This window comes from Pseudophryne corroboree, chromosome 2 (genome assembly GCF_028390025.1).
Source record: "Pseudophryne corroboree isolate aPseCor3 chromosome 2, aPseCor3.hap2, whole genome shotgun sequence".
NCBI lineage: Eukaryota > Metazoa > Chordata > Amphibia > Anura > Myobatrachidae > Pseudophryne > Pseudophryne corroboree.
Window position 1 is genome coordinate 929,008,649 of NC_086445.1, and position 20,466 is coordinate 929,029,114.

Here is a 20,466-nt window from a genome sequence, read left to right on the forward strand (position 1 = left end):
TCCTGGCCTCACACCACGCAACATATTTTCGCCAAATGCGGTGATAATGGTTTGCGGTTACTTCTTTCCTGGCTTTTATCAGCGTAGGAATGACTTCCTCCGGAATGCCCTTTTCCTTTAGGATCCGGAATTCAACCGCCATGCCGTCAAACGCAGCCGCGGTAAGTCTTGGAACAGACAGGGCCCCTGCTGTAGCAGATCCTGTCTGAGCGGTAGAGGCCATGGGTCCTCTGATAACATTTCTTGAAGTTCTGGGTACCAAGCTCTTCTTGGCCAATCCGGAACCACGAGTATCGTTCTTACTCCTCGCCTTCTTATTATTCTCAGTACCTTTGGTATGAGAGGCAGAGGAGGGAACACATAAACCGACTGGTACACCCACGGTGTCACTAGAGCGTCCACAGCTATAGCCTGAGGGTCCCTTGACCTGGCGCAATATCTCTTTAGCTTTTTGTTGAGGCGGGACGCCATCATGTCCACCTGTGGCCTTTCCCAACGGTTTACCAACAGTAGGAAGACTTCTGGATGAAGTCCCCACTCTCCCGGGTGTAGGTCGTGTCTGCTGAGGAAGTCTGCTTCCTAGTTGTCCACTCCCGGAATGAACACTGCTGACAGTGCTAGTACGTGATTTTCCGCCCATCGGAGAATCCTTGTGGCTTCTGCCATCGCCATCCTGCTTCTTGTGCCGCCCTGTCGGTTTACATGGGCGACTGCCGCGATGTTGTCTGATTGGATCAGAACCGGCTGGTTTTGAAGCAGGGGCCTTGCCTGACTTAGGGCATTGTAAATGGCCCTCAGTTCCAGAATATTTATGTGTAGGGACGACTCCTGACTTGACCAAAGTCCCTGGAAATTTCTTCCCTGTGTGATTGCGCCCCAGCCTCGAAGGCTGGCATCCGTGGTCACCAGGACCCAGTCCTGTATGCCGAATCTGCGGCCCTCTAGAAGATGAGCACTCTGCAGCCACCACAGTAGAGACACACTGGTCCTTGGAGACAGGGTTATCAGTTGATGCATCTGAAGATGCGATCCCGACCACTTGTCCAAGAGGTCCCACTGGAAGGTCCTTGCATGGAACCTGCCGAATGGAATTGCTTCGTATGAAGCCACCATTTTTCCCAGGACTCGTGTGCAGTGATGCACCGATACCCGTTTTGGTTTTAGGAGGTCTCTGACTAGAGATGACAGCTCCTTGGCTTTCTCCTGCGGGAGAAACACTTTTTTCTGTTCTGTGTCCAGAATCATCCCCAGGAACAGTAAGCGTGTGGAAGGAACCAGTTGTGACTTTGGAATGTTTATAATCCAGCCATGCTGTTGTAGCACTTCCCGAGATAGTGCTACTCCGACCAGTAACTGCTCCCTGGACCTCGCCTTTATTAGGAGATCGTCCAAGTACGGGATAATTAAAACTCCCTTTTTTCGAAGGAGTATCATCATTTCTGCCATTACCTTGGTAAACACCCTCGGTGCCGTGGACAGTCCAAACGGTAGTGTCTGGAATTGCTAATGGCAATCCTGTACCACAAATCTGAGGTACTCCTAGTGAGGAAGGTACATTGGGACATGCAGGTAAGCATCATTGATGTCCAGGGATACCATGTAATCCCCCTCGTCCAGGCTTGCAATAACCGCCCTGAGCAATTCCATCTTGAACTTGAATCTTTTTATGTATGTGTTCAAGGATTTCAAATTTAAAATGGGTCTCACCGAACCGTCCGGTTTCGGTACCACAAACAGTGTGGAATAGTAACCCCGTCCTTGTTGAAGTAGGGGTACCTTGACTATCACCTGCTGGGAATACAGCTTGTGAATTGTCTCTAGTACAGCCTCCCTGCCCGAGGGAGTTGTCGGTAAGGCCGATTTGAGGAAACGGCGGGGGGGAGGCGCCTCGAATTCCAGCTTGTACCCCTGAGATACTACTTGAAGGATCCAGGGATCCACCCGTGAGCGAACCCACTGATCGCTGAAATTTTTGAGGCGGCCCCCCACCGTACCTGGCTCCGCCTGTGGAGCCCCACCGTCATGCGGCGGATTTGGAAGAAGCGGGGGAGGACTTTTGTTCCTGGGAACCTGCTGCGTGTTGCAGCTTTTTTCCCCTTCCTCTGCCTCTGGACAGAAAGGACCCGCCTTTTCCCCGCCTGTTTTTCTGGGGTCGAAAGGACTGTACCTGATAATACGGCGCTTTCTTAGGCTGTGAGGGGACATGGGGCAAAAATGCTGACTTCCCAGCCGTTGCTGTGGAAACAAGGTCTGAGAGACCATCCCCGAATAACTCCTCACCCTTATAAGGCAAAACTTCCATGTGCCTTTTAGAATCTGCATCCCCTGTCCACTGCCGAGTCCATAAGCCTCTCCTAGCAGAAATGGACCATGCACTTATTCTAGATGCCAGCCGGCAGATCTCCCTCTGTGCATCTCTCATGTACAAGACTGAGTCTTTTATATGCTCTACGGTTAGCAATATAGTGTCCCTGTCTAGGGTGTCAATATTTTCCGACAGGGAATCTGACCAAGCAGCAGCAGCACTGCACATCCACGCTGAAGCAATAGCTGGTCTCAGTATAACACCAGTGTGTGTATATATAGACTTTAGGATAGCCTCCTGCTTTCTATCAGCAGGTTCCTTTAGGGCGGCCGTATCCGGAGACGGTAGTGCCACCTTTTTAGACAAACGTGTGAGCGCTTTATCCACCCTAGGGGGAGTTTCCCAACGTGACCTATCCTCTGGCGAGAAAGGGAACGCCATTAGTATTTTTTTTTTAAATCACCAATTTTTTATCGGGGAAAGCCCACGCTTCTTCACACACTTCATTTAATTCTTCAGATGGGGGAAAAACTATTGGTAGTTTTTTCTCCCCAAACATAATACCCTTTTTTGAGGTACCTGGGTTTATATCAGAAATGTGTAATACCTCTTTCATTGCCTCAATCATGCAACGAATGGCCCTAGTGGACATTAAATTTGACTCATCGTCGTCGACACTGGTATCAGTATCCGTGTCGACATCTGTGTCTGCCATCTGAGGTAGTGGGCGTTTCAGAGCCCCTGATGGCCTTTGAATTGCCTGGGCAGGCACGAGCTGAGAAGCCGGCTGTCCCGCATTTGGCATGTCGTCAAATTTTTTATGTAAGGAGTCGACACTTGCACGTAATTCCTTCCATAAGTCCATCCACTCAGGTGTCTGCCCCGCAGGGGGTGACATCACATTTATAGGCATCTGCTCCGCCTCCACATAAGCCTCCTCATCAAACATGTCGACACAGCCGTACCGACACACCGCACACACACACAGGGAATGCTCTTAAAGGAGACAGGACCCCACAAAAGCCCTTTGGGGAGACAGAGAGAGAGTATGCCAGCACACACCAGAGCGCTATATAATGCAGGGACTAACTGAATTATGTCCCCTATAGCTGCTATAATATTTAATGCGCCTCAATTTAGTGCCCCCCCTCTCTTTTTTACCCTTTTCTGTAGTGTAGACTGCAGGGGAGAGTCAGGGAGCTTCCTTCCAGCGGAACTGTGAGGGAGAAATGGCGCCAGTGTGCTGAGGGAGATGGCTCCGCCCCTTTTTCGGCTGACTTTTCTCCCGCTTTTTTTCTGTATTCTGGCAGGGGTAATTACCACATATATAGCCTCTGGGGCTATATATTGTGGTTATTTTGCCAGCCAAGGTGATTTTATTGCTGCTCAGGGCGCCCCCCCCCAGCGCCCTGCACCCTCAGTGACCGGAGTGTGAAGTGTGTATGAGGAGCAATGGCGCACAGCTGCAGTGCTGTGCGCTACCTTGGTGAACACTGAAGTCTTCTGCCGCCGATTTTCCGGACCATCTTCTTGCTTCTGGCTCTGTAAGGGGGACGGCGGCGCGGCTTCGGGAACGAACACCAAGGACGGGTCCTGCGGTCGATCCCTCTGGAGCTAATGGTGTCCAGTAGCCTAAGAAGCCCAAGCTAGCTGCAAGCAGGTAGGTTCGCTTCTTCTCCCCTTAGTCCCTCGTTGCAGTGAGCCTGTTGCCAGCAGGTCTCACTGTAAAATAAAAAACCTAACATATACTTTCTTTCTAGGAGCTCAGGAGAGCCCCTAGTGTGCATCCAGCTCGGCCGGGCACAGAAATCTAACTGAGGTCTGGAGGAGGGGCATAGAGGGAGGAGCCAGTGCACACCAGATAGTACCAAATCTTTCTTATACCCCTTTTACACCTACGAGCACGGGTCGCAGCCGGGAGCCTGACACGGGAGCTGCCCCCTGCTGCGACCCGTGCTCGGTCCCTTTCCCATTAGCAGTCACAACCCGGCATATGCCGGGTTGGTGACGCTTCTAGCTACACGGCAGGGGCGGCGCAGGGAGATCACATGATCTCCCAGCGCCGCCCATCCATACAGTGTAAACGGGAGCCGTGTCGCATCGACACGGCTCCCGTTTACACTACACCCTACCCGGATCATTCCCGTGTCCTACCCAGGTAAATAGCCGGGTAGGATTCACGGGTCACTTGATCCGGGTTTACCCTTTTCCACTTGCCAAAAACACGGGTAAATGCGCGCCCCCGTGCATTTACCCGTGTTTTTTGAGCTAGTGGAAAAGGGGTATTATAGAGTGCCCAGTCTCCTGCGGAGCCCGTCTATTCCCCATGATCCTTACGGAGTCCCCAGCATCCACTAGGACGTCAGAGAAAAATAAATAACCAGTTAAAGTATGCCACTGTTTATGTGCACAGTTAATAGCCATTAATATGTCACAAAAGCCCGGAAAACTGAGGGGAGCGCGCAAGATTCCACAAGCAGCGTGACACGTGATTCCATCCCTACTGACTGTCTGTGTGACTGTGACAGGGAGGACGGGACGGGAGCGCGCAGGGATGTAAAGATTCGAGAACGCGCGCACGTGCCGTCTCCTCCGCATCAGTCGGTTGGTTTCCGTTAGCGCAGGCGGCGGGGGCGAGCAGGTGAGTGAGAGCGGGAAAATCATCTCACTCACACACATGCACACGCAGTGACTGAAGCCGCGGCAGGAGCGCTCTCTGCCTGTCTGTGGCCGCCATAGGTATGACTGTGTTTGAGTAAGGAGGTAGTGTGTAGTACGCCAGCTGCGTGCCCTTGCAGTTTGCAACATATTATTTGCGTTGCTTCAGTTTACAAACTTAATAATGTGTTTGTTAAAATGTGCTGCTCAGGGATAATCTGTATATTTCATGCACAATCTGTTTAGAGGGGATCCGGTCTCTAGGTCGACAGTAACTAGGTTGACCACTATTGGTCGACATGAACTAGGTTGACTGGGTCTCTTGGTCGACGTGTTCTAGTTTGACAGGTAAAAAGGTCGACATGAGTTTTTCGTGTTTTTTATTCTTTTTTTTGAACCTTTTCATACTTAACGATCCATGTGGACTACAATTGGGAACGGCAACCTGTGCAGATAGCGGCGCAAGGCTCCTTGCCCGAAGCATGGCGAGCGAAATCGGTGCACAAATTGGGGTTCCTGGTCACTCTACGAAGAAAACGACACAAAAAAACCCATTAAAAACTCATGTCAACCTTTTGACCTGTCGACCAATAGTGGTGGACCTAGTTACTATCTACCTTCAATACCACACCGGTTTAGAGCTGTCATTGTTACCAGGTACATAACCCCCTACACATTTTCCGATTTGCCGCTGAGGTGCCCGACGGCTTATCCGGTTGGGGTAGGGTGGGGGTGTGATATGGCTGCGCAACGTTCATGGTTGGTGCCTACATACTGACAATTTCTCTATCGTCCTAAGTGGATGCTGGGGTTCCTGAAAGGACCATGGGGGATAGCGGCTCCGCAGGAGACAGGGCACAAAAAAGTAAAGCTTTACTAGGTCAGGTGGTGTGCACTGGCTCCTCCCCCTATGACCCTCCTCCAGACTCCAGTTAGATTTTGTGCCCGAACGAGAAGGGTGCAATCTAGGTGGCTCTCCTAAAGAGCTGCTTAGAGAAAGTTTAGTTTAGGTTTTTTTCTTTACAGTGAGTCCTGCTGGCAACAGGATCACTGCAACGTGGGACTTAGGGGGAAAGTAGTAAACTCACCTGCATGCAGAGTGGATTTGCTGCTTGGCTACTGGACACCATTAGCTCCAGAGGGATCGAACACAGGCCCAGCCGTGGAGTCCGGTCCCGGAGCCGCGCCGCCGACCCCCTTGCAGATGCTGAAGCGTGAAGAGGTCCGGAAACCGGCGGCTGAAGACTCCTCAGTCTTCATAAGGTAGCGCACAGCACTGCAGCTGTGCGCCATTTTCCTCTCAGCACACTTCACTGGGCAGTCACTGAGGGTGCAGAGCGCTGGGGGGGGGCGCTCTGAGAGGCACATATAAACCTTATACAAGGCTAAAAATACCTCACATATAGCCCATAGGGGCTATATGGAGATATTTAACCCCTGCCTGACTGGAAAAATAGCGGGAGAAGAACCCGCCGAAAAAGGGGCGGGGCCTATCTCCTCAGCACACGGCGCCATTTTCTGTCACAGCTCCGCTGGTCAGAACGGCTCCCAGGTCTCTCCCCTGCACTGCACTACAGAAACAGGGTAAAACAGAGAGGGGGGGCACATTAATGGCTATATATATATATATTAAAGCAGCTATAAGGGAGCACTTAATATAAGGATATCCCTTGTATATATAGCGCTTTGTGGTGTGTGCTGGCAGACTCTCCCTCTGTCTCCCCAAAAGGGCTAGTGGGTCCTGTCTTCATTAGAGCATTCCCTGTGAGTTTGCGGTGTGTGTCGGTACGTGGTGTCGACATGTATGAGGACGATATTGGTGTGGAGGCGGAGCAATTGCCAAATATGCAGATGTCACCCCCCAGGGGGTCGACACCAGAATGGATGCCTTTATTTGTGGAATTACGTGATGGTTTATCTTCCCTTAAACAGTCAGTTGAGGACATGAGGCGGCCGGACAATCAATTAATGCCTGTCCAGGCGCCTCAAACACCGTCAGGGGCTGTAAAACGCCCTTTGCCTCAGTCGGTCGACACAGACCCAGACACGGGCACTGATTCCAGTGACGACGGTAGAAATTCAAACGTATTTTCCAGTAGGGCCACACGTTATATGATTTTGGCAATGAAGGAGACGTTACATTTAGCTGATACTACAGATACCGTAAAACAGGGTATTATGTATGGTGTGAAAAAACTACAAACAGTTTTTCCTGAATCAGAAGAATTAAATGACGTGTGTGATGAAGCGTGGGTTGCTCCTGATAAAAAGTTGATAATTTCAAAAAAGTTATTGGCATTATACCCTTTCCCGCCAGAGGTTAGGGCGCGCTGGGAAACACCCCCTAAGGTGGACAAGGCGCTCACACGCTTATCCAAACAAGTGGCGTTACCCTCTCCTGAGACGGCCGCACTTAAGGATCCATCAGATAGAAAGATGGAAGTTATTCAAAAGAATATATACACACATGCAGGTGTTATACTACGACCAGCTATAGCAACTGCCTGGATGTGCAGTGCTGGAGTAGTTTGGTCAGAATCCCTGATTGAAAATATTGATACCCTAGATAGGGACAATGTTTTACTGTCGTTAGAACAAATAAAGGATGCATTTATCTATATGCGTGATGCACAGAGGGATATTTGCACACTGGCATCTCGGGTGAGTGCTATGTCCATTTCAGCCAGAAGAGCCTTATGGACACGACAGTGGACAGGCGATGCGGATTCAAAACGTCACATGGAGGTTTTGCCGTATAAAGGGGAGGAGTTATTTGGAGTTGGTCTATCAGACTTGGTGGCCACGGCTACTGCCGGGAAATCCACTTTTTTACCTCAAGTCACTCCCCAACAGAGAAAGGCACCGACCTTTCAACCGCAGCCTTTTCGCTCCTACAAAAATAAGAGAGCAAAGGGCTTGTCGTACCTGCCACGAGGCAGAGGAAGAGGGAAGAGACACCAACAGGCAGCTCCTTCCCAGGAACAGAAGCCCTCCCCGGCTCCTGCAAAAACCTCAGCATGACGCTGGGGCCTCTCAAGCGGACTCGGGGACAGTGGGGGGCCGTCTCAAAAATTACAGCGCGCAGTGGGCTCACTCGCAGGTAGACCCCTGGATCCTGCAGATAATATCTCAGGGGTACAGGTTGGAATTAGAGACGGATCCTCCTCATCGTTTCCTGAAGTCTGCCTTACCAACCGTCTCTTCCGAAAGGGAGAGGGTGTTGGAAGCCATTCACAAGCTGTACGCTCAGCAGGTGATAGTCAAAGTACCCCTATTACAACAAGGAAAGGGGTATTATTCCACTCTATTTGTGGTACCGAAGCCGGATGGCTCGGTAAGGCCTATTCTAAATCTGAAGTCCTTGAACCTCTACATAAAAAAGTTCAAGTTCAAGATGGAGTCACTCAGAGCAGTGATAGCGAACCTGGAAGAAGGGGACTTTATGGTATCCTTGGACATCAAGGATGCGTATCTACACGTTCCGATTTACCCCGCACACCAGGGGTACCTCAGGTTCATTGTTCAAAACTGTCACTATCAGTTTCAGACGCTGCCGTTCGGATTGTCCACGGCGCCTCGGGTCTTTACCAAGGTAATGGCCGAGATGATGATTCTTCTTCGAAGAAAAGGCGTATTAGTTATCCCATACTTGGACGATCTCCTAATAAGGGCAAGGTCCAGAGAACAGCTGGAGACAGCTTTAGCACTATCTCAAGAGGTGCTAAGACAACACGGGTGGATTCTGAATATTCCAAAATCCCATTTAATCCCGACAACTCGTCTGCTGTTCCTAGGAATGATTCTGGACACGGTTCAGAAAAAGGTTTTCCTTCCAGAGGAAAAAGCCAAGGAGTTATCCGATCTGGTCAGGAACCTCCTAAAACCAGGAAAAGTGTCAGTACATCAATGCACAAGAGTCCTGGGAAAAATGGTGGCTTCTTACGAAGCAATTCCATTCGGCAGATTCCATGCAAGAATATTCCAAAGGGATCTGTTGGACAAATGGTCAGGGTCGCATCTGCAGATGCACCTGCGAATAACCCTGTCACCAAAGACAAGGGTGTCACTTCTGTGGTGGTTGCAGAAGGCTCACCTATTAGAAGGCCGCAGATTCGGCATTCAGGATTGGATCCTGGTGACCACGGACGCCAGCCTGAGAGGCTGGGGAGCAGTCACACAAGGAAGAAACTTCCAGGGAGTATGGACGAGTCTGGAAAAGTCTCTTCACATAAACATTCTGGAACTAAGAGCAATCTACAATGCTCTAAGCCAGGCGGAACTTCTCCTGCAAGGAAAGCCGGTGTTGATTCAGTCGGACAACATCACGGCGGTCGCCCATGTAAACAGGCAGGGCGGCACAAGAAGCAGGAGTGCAATGGCAGAAGCTGCCAAGATTCTTCGCTGGGCGGAGAATCACGTGATAGCACTGTCAGCAGTGTTCATCCCGGGCGTGGACAACTGGGAAGCAGACTTCCTCAGCAGACACGATCTTCATCCGGGAGAGTGGGGTCTACATCCAGAAGTCTTCAACATGTTAATAGACCGTTGGGAAAGACCAATTGTAGACATGATGGCGTCTCGCCTCAACAAGAAACTGGACAAATATTGCGCCAGGTCAAGAGATCCACAGGCAATAGCTGTGGACGCACTGGTAACTCCTTGGGTGTACCAGTCAGTGTATGTGTTTCCTCCTCTGCCGCTCATACCAAAGGTATTGAAGATCATACGGCAAAGAAGAGTAAGAACAATACTAGTGGTTCCGGATTGGCCGAGAAGGACTTGGTATCCGGAACTTCAAGAGATGCTCACGGACGAACCGTGGCCTCTACCTCTGAGAAGGGACCTGCTACAGCAGGGTCCCTGTCTTTTTCAAGACTTACCGCGGCTGCGTTTGACGGCATGGCGGTTGAACGCCAGATCCTAAAAGGGAAAGGCATTCCAGAAGAAGTCATTCCTACCTTGATTAAGGCACGGAAGGAAGTCACCGTGAAACATTATCACCGCATTTGGCGAAAATATGTAGCGTGGTGCGAGGATCGGAGGGTTCCGACGGAGGAATTCCAACTGGGTCGTTTCCTACATTTCCTGCAATCAGGATTATCTATGGGTCTCAAATTGGGATCCATTAAGGTTCAAATTTCGGCCCTGTCAATATTCTTCCAAAAAGAATTGGCCTCTGTCCCTGAGGTCCAGACTTTTGTCAAGGGAGTACTGCATATACAGCCTCCTGTGGTGCCTCCGGTGGCACCGTGGGATCTAAATGTAGTTTTAGATTTCCTCAAATCCCATTGGTTTGAACCATTGAAAAAGGTGGATTTGAAATATCTCACATTGAAAGTGACTATGTTACTAGCCCTGGCCTCTGCCAGGAGAGTATCTGAATTGGCGGCTTTATCTTATAAAAGTCCTTATCTAATCTTCCATTCGGATAGGGCAGAACTGCGGACTCGTCCGCATTTTCTCCCTAAAGTGGTATCAGCATTTCATCTGAACCAACCTATTGTGGTGCCTGCGGCCACTAGCGACTTGGAGGACTCCAAGTTGTTGGACGTTGTCAGAGCCTTAAAAATATACATTGCAAGGACGGCTGGAGTCAGAAAATCTGACTCGCTGTTTATATTGTATGCACCCAACAAGTTGGGCGCACCTGCTTCTAAGCAGTCGATTGCTCGTTGGATTTGTAACACAATTCAACTTGCACATTCTGTGGCAGGCCTGCCACAGCCTAAAACTGTAAAAGCCCACTCCACAAGGAAGGTGGGCTCATCTTGGGCGGCTGCCCGAGGGGTCTCGGCATTACAACTCTGCCGAGCAGCTACGTGGTCGGGGGAGAACACGTTTGTAAAATTTTACAAATTTGATACCCTGGCAAAGGAGGACCTGGAGTTCTCTCATTCGGTGCTGCAGAGTCATCCGCACTCTCCCGCCCGTTTGGGAGCTTTGGTATAATCCCCATGGTCCTTTCAGGAACCCCAGCATCCACTTAGGACGATAGAGAAAATAAGAATTTACTTACCGATAATTCTATTTCTCGGAGTCCGTAGTGGATGCTGGGCGCCCATCCCAAGTGCGGATTATCTGCAATACTTGTACATAGTTATTGTTAACTAATTCGGGTTATTGTTAAGGAGCCATCTTTAAGAGGCCCTTTCTGTTGTCATACTGTTAACTGGGTTTAGATCACAAGTTGTACGGTGTGATTGGTGTGGCTGGTATGAGTCTTACCCGGGATTCAAAATGCCTCCCTTATTGTGTATGCTCGTCCGGGCACAGTACCTAACTGGAGTCTGGAGGAGGGTCATAGGGGGAGGAGCCAGTGCACACCACCTGACCTAGTAAAGCTTTACTTTTTTGTGCCCTGTCTCCTGCGGAGCCGCTATCCCCCATGGTCCTTTCAGGAACCCCAGCATCCACTACGGACTCCGAGAAATAGAATTATCGGTAAGTAAATTCTTATTTTCTTGTAATTCTGGGACGAAATTGTTCATATCGGCCGCACACATCGGAAAGTGTGTAGTGCCCTTTACAGCATGACGGCGGTCGGGAAACCAGCGTCTGTATTCTGACCGTCCGGATATTAACTACATCCCAGCAGACCAGCTCATTATCTACAGGAGATATATAATCTTTTGTAATGTCAATATTGTATATCACAACCCTTTCTCATTGTCATGGTTTCGTTGCTGACATGGCCCCCAAAAATGTTATTTTAATGGGGACTTTATTTAAAAGATGGCACAAAGCTTATGTTAACTGATTGCTGGCAAGCTGCAGTCCATTTATTGTGACTCTGAGGCCATGGGATGTATTCAATTAGCCGGAGGGCTTACCACCTGCTTGTAGCAGTGCCTTGGTCTATTCAATTGCAGCCTGTGGTAAGGCCTCAGGCTCCACTTACTGCAGATTTCTGTTTGCACTCTCCTAAAGGACCCTACACATTTGTTGATCCGCCACCGAGCTGCCCGACGGCGGGGGGCAGTGAGGTGGGAAATGTCACTTCCCCCGTTAACCGGCTCCATAACACTGCATGCAGTGCCGGTTCCGGGGCTTCTGGCGCCCCGGGCGGCATTATGGGGCGTGGCTTCATACAGGGGGCGTGGTCAGTTACGCCCCCTGTACTGTTGTAGGAAGTGCGGTGCTCGATGACGTCATCGCGCACCGCACAGCAAAGGTCCTCTCCACGAAGGTAAACTAGACGCTAAGCGTCTAGTTCCCTTCGTGGAGAGGACCTTTGCTGTGCGGTGCGCGATGTCAACGCGCACCGCACATCATTACAGTGAAGGTCCTCTCCAGGAAGGGAAATTAGAAGCGTAGCGTCTAGTTTCCCTTCACAGCGGGCAGCCCACGAAGGGAAACTAGACGCGTAGCGTCTAGTTTCCCTTCACAACGGACAGCGGGCCGCGGCAGCGGGGGGCACCACAGCAGCAGCGGATCTTGCCATGGTGCGGCGCCCTCCGGAAGGCGGCGCCCCGGGCAAAAGTCCTGCTTGCCCGTGGCAAGATCCGCTACTGAGTGCATGCTAATATGGACAATCTCGTCCATATTGGCCTGCATGCATAAGCGACTGGGCACCAACGATGAACGAGTGCTGGCCCGTGCATCGTTCATCGTTGGTTCCTACACACTAAACGTTATGCACGCATTCTCGTTCATATCGTTTTTTTAAAAATCTATTAGTGTGTAGGGCCCTTTAGGTGTGAACAGAGATCTGTGGTAAGAGGGGCTTTTTACCTTCACTGTGCTCTCCATCAGCGTAGTTACCCATAGCTCTGGACTCAGTGCGTTAACGCATGCTAGCTGCAAGCTAACCACTGGGGGAAATAGTCACATCAAGTGGCTAAGCTATTGAGCGAGCGTTCTGCCAAAATGGTGCTTTGGTAGCCCAGTAGAGGGACTTTTTCGCTAATTTCTGATTGCCACCTCAGAAGGCTGCGAGCAGAAATATTGTATATAAGTGCAACAGTTGACTCCACTAGGAGTACATTTCTTAGCGCACCCAAGGAAACTATTTAATCTCCCCCATAAATTGTAGTATTTGTGTCCGACATATATTGTGTGTGTACTTATACCTTATAATAGATATGGAGATGTTAGTAAATGGAGTCACATTACTGTATTTTGTACATGGCATAATGCCATTGTATACACAAGAGAATCGTATCTTCACAGTGAGAGGAATAAATGTGAAAGTCATGTTTTCAATAAACAAAAAATAAAATAAAAAGTGCAATGAAATGTTAACACATTCACAACATACTTAATCTACTTTATTGACCTCTCCGGGAGAAGCCTGGAGAGAATGTATGGCTGACAGCTTTGGAGGCAGGTCTGGGTTTTCTTTACTTGCCCCCGTAGATGTAAAATTGCAGCAGTCTGCAGGCCAGTGTTAAGGGTGCAGTGATAAATGACACATTTTGCACCATTTAGCAACACTCCCTCTGTATGGACCTGAAATTCCCCATTTCTCTAACGTCCTAGTGGATGCTGGGAACTCCGTAAGGATCATGGGGAATAGCGGGCTCCGAAGGAGCCTGGGCACTCTAGAAAGATCTTAGACTACCTGGTGTGCACTGGCTCCTCCCACTATGACCCTCCTCCAAGCCTCAGTTAGATTTCGTGCCCGGCCGAGGTTGGATGCACACTAGGGGCTCTCCTGAGCTCTTAGAAAGTTATAGTCTTAGAATTTGTTTTTTTCAGTGAGACCTGCTGGCAACAGGCTCACTGCAGCGAGGGACTAAGGGGAGAAGAAGCGAACTCGCCTGCTTGCAGCCGGATTGGGCTTCTTAGGCTACTGGACACCATTAGCTCCAGAGGGATCGACCGCAGGCCCAGCCTTGATGTTCGGTCCCGGAGCCGCGCCGCCGTCCCCCTTACAGAGCCAGAAGCAGGAAGATGGTCCGGAAAATCGGCGGCATGAAGACATCCTGTCTTCACCAAGGTAGCGCACAGCACTGCAGCTGTGCGCCATTGCTCCTCATACACACTTCACACTCCGGTCACTGAGGGTGCAGGGCGCTGGGGGGGGGCGCCCTGAGGCAGCAATAAAAACACCTTGGCTGGCTAAAATACCTCAATATATAGCCCCTGGGGCTATATATGAGGTAAATACCCCTGCCAGAATCCCCAAAAAAGCGGGAGAATAGGCCGCGAAAAAGGGGCGGAGCCTATCTCCTCAGCACACTGGCGCCATTTTTCCCTCACAGCTCGGCTGGAAGGAAGCTCCCTGGCTCTTCCCTGCATTTCTACAGTACAGTAAGAGGGAAAAGAGAGGGGGGCACTAAATTGGCACTGTATACAGTATAAGCAGCTATTAGGGACATAACTCAGTTAGTAGTTGTGTATATATATAGCGCTCTGGTGTGTGCTGGCATACTCTTACTCTGTCCCCCCAAAGGGCTTTTGTGGGTCCTGACCTCTATTTGAGCATTCCCTGTGTGTGTGGAGTGTGTCGATACGGCTGTGTCGACATGTTTGAGGAGGATAATGATGTGGAGGGGGAGCAGATGCCTTTAGCAGAGATGTCACCCCCTGCGGGGCAGACACCTGAGTGGATGGTATTATGGCAAGAAATGAGTGCACGTATAGACTCCTTACATAAAAAATTTGACGACATGCCGACTGTGGGACAGCCGAGTCTTCAGCTCGTGCCCGTCCAAGGGTCTCAAAAGTCATCAGGGGCTCTAAAACGCCCGTTATCTCAGGTGGCACAAGTAGATGTCGACACGGATACTGACGCCAGTGTCGACGACGATGAGTCAAATTTAATGCCCGTTAAGGCCATTCGCTGCATGATTGAGGCAATGAAAGAGGTGTTAAATATTTCTGATTTACATCCAGGTACCACAAAAAAGGGTATTATGTTTGGGGAGAAAAAACTACCTGTAGTTTTTCCCCCGTCAGATGAATTAAATGAAGTATGTGAAGAAGCGTGGACTTCCCCTGATAAGAAATTGGTGATTCCTAAGAAATTACTAATGGCGTTCCCTTTCCCGCCAGAGGATAGGTTACGTTGGGAAACACCCCCGAGGGTGGATAAAGCGCTCACACGTTTGTCAAAAAAGGTGGCACTACCGTCCCAGGATACGGCCGCCCTTAAGGAACCTGCTGATAGAAGGCAGGAGGCGATCCTGAAGTCTGTATATACACACTCAGGCATTATACTCAGACCAGCAATTGCGTCAGCTTGGAGCTTGGATGTGCAGTGCTGCCGCTGCATGGTCAGATAACCTGTCAGAAAATATTGACACACTAGACAGAGACACGATCCTGTTAACAATTGACCATATAAAAGACTCAGTCTTATACATGAGAGATGCACAGAGGGAAATCTGCCGGCTGGCATCTAAAGTAAGTGCACTATCTATCTATCTATCTCTGCTAGGAGATGCTTATGGACTCGCCAGTGGACTGGAGATGCAGATTCCAAAAGGCACATGGAAGTTTTGCCTTATAAAGGGGAGGAATTATTTGGGGATGGTCTCTCCGACCTAGTTTCCACAGCAACGTCTGGGAAGTCAGCATTTTTACCCCATGTCCCCTCGCAGCCTAAGAAGGCGCCATTTTATCAGGTTCAGTCCTTTCGATCCCAGAAAAATAAGCGGGGAAAAGGAGGGTCTTTTCTGTCAAGAGGCAGAGGCAGGGGAAAAAGGCTGCAGCAAACAGCAGGTTCCCAGGAACAAAAGTCCTCCCCCGCTTCCTCTTCCAAGTCCGCCGCATGACGGTGGGGCTTCACAAGCGGAGCCGGGTACGGTGGGGGCCCGCCTCAGGAATTTCAGCGATCAGTGGGTTCGCTCACAGGTGGATCCCTGGATCCTTCAAATAGTATCTCAAGGATACAGGCTGGAATTCGAGGCGATTCCACCCCGCCGTTTCCTAAAATCCGCCTTGCCGATTGCTCCCTCAGACAGGGAGGCAGTGCTAGCGGCAATTCACAAGCTGTATTCCCAGCAGGTGATAATCAAGGTACCCCACTATTTGTGGTACCGAAACCGGACGGTTCGGTGAGACCCATTTTAAATTTGAAGTCCTTGAACACATACATAAAAAAATTCAAGTTCAAGATGGAATCGCTCAGGGCGGTTATTGCAAGCCTGGACGAGGGGGATTACATGGTATCCCTGGACATCAAGGATGCTTACCTACATGTCCCCATTTACAATTCTCACCAGGAGTACCTCAGATTTGTGGTACAGGATTGCCATTACCAATTCCAGACGCTGCCGTTTGGACTCTCCACGGCACCGAGGGTATTTACCAAGGTTATGGCGGAAATGATGATACTCCTTCGAAAAAAGGGAGTTTTAATTATCCCATACTTGGACGATCTCCTAATAAAGGCACGATCCAAGGAACAGTTGTTAGTGGGAGTAGCACTATCTCAGGAAGTGCTGAGCCAGCACGGTTGGATTCTGAATATCCCAAAGTCACAGCTGGTCCCCACGACACGTCTAATGTTCCTGGGAATGATTCTGGACACGGCCCAGAAAAAAGTGTTTCTCCCGGAGGAGAAAGCCAGGGAGTTGTCTTCTCTAGTCAGAGACCTCCTAAAACCAAAACAGGTATCGGTGCATCACTGCACGCGAGTCCTGGGAAAGATGGTAGCTTCTTACGAAGCAATTCCATTCGGCAGGTTCCATGCCAGAATCTTTCAGTGGAACCTGTTGGACAAGTGGTCCGGATCGCATCTTCAGATGCATCGTTTAATAACCCTGTCTCCACGAACCAGGGTGTCTCTTCTGTGGTGGCTGAACAGTGCTCATCTTCTGGAGGGCCGCAGATTCGGCATACAGGACTGGGTCCTGGTGACCACGGATGCCAGCCTACGAGGCTGGGGGGCAGTCACAAAGGGAAGAAATTTCCAGGGACTATGGTCAAGTCAGGAGACTGCCCTTCACATAAATATTCTGGAACTAAGGGCCATTTACAATGCCCTAAGTCAAGCAAAATCCCTGCTCCTACACCAGCCGGTGCTGATCCAGTCAGACAACATCACGGCAGTCGCCCATGTGAATCGACAGGGCGGCACAAGAAGCAGGACGGCGATGGCAGAAGCCACAAAAATTCTCCGATGGGCGGAGAATCATGTACTAGCACTGTCAGCAGTGTTCATCCCGGGAGTGGACAACTGGGAAGCAGACTTTCTCAGCAGGCACGACCTCCACCCGGGAGAGTGGGGACTTCATCCAGAAGTCTTCCAAATGATTGTAAATCAATGGGGTCGTCCACAGGTGGACATGATGGCGTCCCGCATAAACAAAAAACTAGAGAAGTTTCTCTATCGTCCTAGTGGATGCTGGGGTTCCTGAAAGGACCATGGGGAATAGCGGCTCCGCAGGAGACAGGGCACAAAAAGTAAAGCTTTTTCCGATCAGGTGGTGTGCACTGGCTCCTCCCCCTATGACCCTCCTCCAGACTCCAGTTAGATTTTTGTGCCCGGCCGAGAAGGGTGCAATCTAGGTGGCTCTCCTAAAGAGCTGCTTAGAGAAAGTTTAGCTAGGTTTTTTATTTTACAGTGATTCCTGCTGGCAACAGGATCACTGCAGCGAGGGACTGAGGGGAGAAGGAGTCAACTCACCTGCGTGCAGGATGGATTGGTTTCTTGGCTACTGGACATCAAGCTCCAGAGGGACGATCACAGGTACAGCCTGGATGGTCACCGGAGCCACGCCGCCGGCCCCCTTGCAGATGCTGAAATCAGAAGAGGTCCAGAATCGGCGGCTGAAGACTCCTGCAGTCTTCTAAAGGTAGCGCACAGCACTGCAGCTGTGCGCCATTTTTCTCTCAGCACACTTCACACGGCAGTCACTGAGGGTGCAGGGCGCTGGGAGGGGGGCGCCCTGGGAGGCAAATGAGTACCTATAAAGGCTAAAAATACCTCACATATAGCCCTAGAGGCTATATGGAGATATTTAACCCCTGCCTAATTTTTCTAAATAGCGGGAGACGAGCCCGCCGGAAAAGGGGCGGGGCCTATCTCCTCAGCACACGGCGCCATTTCCTCTCACAGCTCCGCTGGTCAGGACGGCTCCCAAGTCTCTCCCCTGCACTGCACTACAGAAACAGGGTAAAACAGAGAGGGGGGGGCACATTTATGGCGATATTTTGATATAACAAAGCAGCTATAAGGGAGCACTTATTATAAGGCTATCCCTGATATATATATAGCGCTTTTGGTGTGTGCTGGCAAACTCTCCCTCTGTCTCCCCAAAGGGCTAGTGGGTCCTGTCTTCGTTAGGAGCATTCCCTGTGTGTCTGCTGTGTGTCGGTACGTGTGTGTCGACATGTATGAGGACGATATTGGTGTGGAGGCGGAGCAATTGCCAAATATGAGGATGTCACCCCCTAGGGAGTCGACACCAGAATGGATGCCTTTATTTATGGAACTACGGGATAGTGTCAACACGCTAAAGCAGTCGTTTGACGACATGAGACGGCCGGACAATCAATTAGTGCCTGTCCAGGCGACTCAAACACCGTCAGGGGCTGTGAAACGCCCTTTGCCTCAGTCGGTCGACACAGACCCAGACACAGGCGATGACTCCAGTGGTGACGGTGACGAATCAACCGTATTTTCCAGTAGGGCCACACGTTATATGATTTTGGCAATGAAGGAGGCGTTACATTTAGCTGATACTACAGGTACCACTAAACAGGGTATTATGTGGGGTATGAAAAAACTACCTATAGTTTTTCCTGAATCAGAAGAACTAAATGACGTGTGTAATGAAGCGTGGGTTGCCCCTGATAAAAAGCTGATAATTTCAAAGAAATTATTGGCATTATACCCTTTCCCGCCAGAGGTTAGGGAGCGCTGGGAAACACCTCCTAGGGTGGACAAGGCGCTAACACGCTTATCTAAACAAGTGGCGTTACCCTCTCCTGAGACGGCCGCACTTAAAGATCCATCAGATAGGAGGATGGAAAATATCCAAAAAAGTATATACACACATGCAGGTGTTATACTACGACCAGCTGTAGCGACTGCCTGGATGGGCAGTGCGGGGGTAGTTTGGTCAGAATCCCTGATTGAAAATATTGATACCCTGGACAGGGACAATATTTTACTGTCGTTAGAACAAATAAAGGATGCATTTCTTTATATGCGTGATGCACAGAGGGATATATGCACACTGGCATCACGGGTAAGTGCTATGTCCATTTCGGCCAGAAGAGCTTTATGGACGCGACAGTGGACAGGCGATGCGGATTCAAAACGGCATATGGAAGTTTTGCCGTATAAAGGGGAGGAGTTATTTGGAGTCGGTCTATCAGATTTGGTGGCCACGGCTACAGCCGGGAAATCCACCTTTCTACCTCAAGTCACTCCCCAACAGAAAAAGGCACCGACTTTTCAACCGCAGCCCTTTCGTTCCTTTAAAAATAAGAGAGCAAAGGGCTATTCATATCTGCCACGAGGCAAAGGTCGAGGGAAGAGACAGCAACACGCAGCTCCTTCCCAGGATCAGAAGCCCTCCCCGGCTTCTACAAAAGCCTCAGCATGACGCTGGGGCTTCTCAAGCGGACTCGGGGACCGTGGGGGGTCGTCTCAAAAATTACAGCGCGCAGTGGGCTCACTCGCAAGTAGATCCCTGGATCCTGCAGATAATATCTCAGGGATACAGGTTGGAATTAGAGACAGATCCACCTCGCCGTTTCCTGAAGTCTGCTTTACCAACGTCCCCCTCCGAAAGGGAGACGGTGTTGGAAGCCATTCACAAGCTGTACTCTCAGCAGGTGATAGTCAAGGTACCTCTTCTGCAACAAGGGAAGGGGTATTATTCCACTCTTTTTGTGGTACCGAAGGCCTATTCTAAATCTGAAGTCCTTGAACCTGTACATAAAGAAGTTCAAGTTCAAAATGGAGTCACTCAGAGCAGTGATAGCGAACCTGGAAGAGGGGGACTTTATGGTATCCTTGGACATCAAGGATGCGTATCTCCACGTTCCAATTTACCCCTCACACCAGGGGTACCTCAGGTTCGTTGTACAAAACTGTCACTATCAGTTTCAGACGCTGCCGTTCGGATTGTCCACGGCACCTCGGATCTTTACAAAGGTAATGGCCGAGATGATGATTCTTCTTCGAAAAAAAGGCGTATTAATTATCCCATACTTGGACGATCTCCTAATAAGGGCGAGGTCCAGAGAACAGCTAGAGATGGGATTAGCACTGTCTCAGGAAGTGCTAAAACAGCACGGGTGGATTCTGAATATTCCAAAATCCCAGTTAATGCCGACAACTCGTCTGCTGTTCCTAGGGATGATTCTGGACACGGTTCAGAAAAAGGTTTTTCTCCCGGAGGAAAAAGCCAAGGAGTTATCCGAGCTTGTCAGGAACCTCCTAAAACCAGGAAAGGTGTCTGTACATCAATGCACAAGAGTCCTGGGAAAAATGGTGGCTTCTTACGAAGCAATTCCATTCGGCAGATTCCACGCAAGAATTTTCCAAAGGGATCTGTTGAACAAATGGTCAGGGTCGCATCTTCAGATGCACCTGCGGATAA

The 20,466-nt window shown here is 50.0% G+C and overlaps 1 protein-coding gene across 13 annotated transcripts in view; it reads left to right on the forward strand.

Moving 5' to 3' along the window:
- The first annotated feature begins 4,865 nt into the window (after positions 1–4,865).
- Positions 4,866–20,466, forward strand: part of TSPOAP1 (TSPO associated protein 1) — a 941,658-nt gene continuing 926,057 nt past the window's right edge. For 12 of the 13 annotated variants that reach the window (XM_063956202.1, XM_063956206.1, XM_063956208.1 and 9 more), the window contains exon 1: positions 4,955–5,044. The gene's annotated coding sequence lies outside the window, so the exon portion shown is untranslated. The other variant, XM_063956204.1, reaches the window with a different exon arrangement.